Raw genomic sequence first — 1,961 nt, 5'->3', positions numbered from 1 at the left:
ATTTTATTTCATTCTTCTACATTATGTCCTCATTCATAAATAATATTTCTCGTATAGTATATAGAGTAGTCACTTATTGTATGCACTTTCCGGTTAATTTCTGGAGATATCATTTACCATTATCTATTTCAACTTATATTTGTCTGTTTATACTTAAAAATTTCTGTTTTCGCTTAACATTAACCGATATCGCTTAAACTCTGCTTAAATGGAAGAGCACTCATTTTAGATGCGAGAGGCACGGGGTTCGGTCCCCCTTATCTCCAACCATTATTTTGATTTTTTAATTATTATTTTTAATTTTTAATTCCACAAAACCATTCTTTTTTGTGAACATTATATATTTGCGCTTAAATTTCCCCGATTTCGCTTAAACTATTTTTGTCCTCTGCTTAAGAGTAAACTATTTCACTTAAACTTATCCGATTTCGCTTAAAATTGTTATATTTCGCTTAAACTTCTTTGATTTCGCTTACAATTATGCGATTTCGCATAAAATTTTTTGATTTCGCTTAAACTCGTCCGATTTAACTTAAATTTATCCGATTTCGTTTAAAGTTGTTTGATTGAGCATAAAAGTGCCATGATTTCACTTAAACTTATCCGACTTGTACACTACAGTGATTCATTTTTGAAGAGTGTGTCGCTCAACAGGGCCACATTTTCACCGCATCAACAACCTGCGGGTGTTCTATCCATCCGGCCTTCGTCAGAAGATCATGAGATTGTTTTAATGGAAGTCGGTGATCAGTTTTCTGACAGTGAACATTTTAAGGATGCACTTAGGAATTTTGCTATCAAACGCAATTTTAACTTTACATTCATCAAGAATGACAACCAGAGAGTGATTGTCAAGTGTGCTGCTGAAGGTTGTGAATACCAACAATATCTTCACAAAGTTTTCTTCTTCTCCCCTCTTCCGGACTAGTGTGATAAGAGTTTTTTTGATAGCTTCCCTATGTCTTTCATAGGTTTTCGAGAAATATTTTTCTTCAAATTCTGAATGTGTCTTTCTCTTTTTAAAACCACCGCGTCCCCATCGCATTTGAGACCAAGAATAATGGATACATCTTCGGCCCTAAACGTCAACAAGCTCTCACCAATTTTAAATTTTTGGGAGCACTCATCGTATCTCTGCAACAGAGCATTGAGCAATCTCCTCTCTTGTAGTATAGGTTCAATTTCCATTAACGATGCGAAAGGAGTACTCCGGATGATTTCTAAATGCCTAGAACTCATGTTTTGTCTTAACTCAGCAATCGTTTCCGCTATAGAGACCAAATAACACCTACCGTTTACAAAATTGGTTGTCATATGTCCAATACCTTCACCAAGAAGGATTAAAGAACTATCAATAATATTTAAGCGGAAACTAGAAATTATAAGTGGAAACACATTTATTTAAATGAAAACCGATTAATTTAAGGGGTAAACAACACATGCAAAAAAAGACAAAACTAAAACTAAAACCAAACGTTTATAAACATCATCTTCCATTCGTGAAAGAACGACAACTTTCCAAATTTAAGCCTGGATCATACACAACAAACAAAAATTAAAAAACCTTCAATTACAAAACCCTAGAAACCTAAAACAGCGATGTAAACAACCCTACAATCTTCCATTAATACCTTCAAGTTTGCTGATTCAAGAGTATGGAGATGGTGTCAAGGAAACAACAATGAAGACCCGGGAAAGCTCTAGCAAACTTCTTTTCAATACCTTCAGTTGAACATAGGGGTTCAATGTGTGTAACTCTCAGCATCTGAAGGGACAAGTCTCAGAATGTGAAGGGGCAACTGAGAGAAGGCACGCACAGGAACCAACACTCCCTTCTCGGGATTCGTGGCCGCTTAACCCGCCCACTTCCCAATGTGGAGAGAGAACACATCATTGATGTAACTGGCGAGCATTTCGGTCTTTTCTCCTCAAAATTCACGGAGTTAGCAACTGCAAGGACC

The sequence above is a fragment of the Dioscorea cayenensis genome, chromosome 10 (genome assembly GCF_009730915.1).
Source record: "Dioscorea cayenensis subsp. rotundata cultivar TDr96_F1 chromosome 10, TDr96_F1_v2_PseudoChromosome.rev07_lg8_w22 25.fasta, whole genome shotgun sequence".
NCBI classification, from domain to species: domain Eukaryota; kingdom Viridiplantae; phylum Streptophyta; class Magnoliopsida; order Dioscoreales; family Dioscoreaceae; genus Dioscorea; species Dioscorea cayenensis.
The sequence above is the reverse complement of the archived record's forward strand: the minus strand, read 5'-3'. Positions refer to the sequence as shown.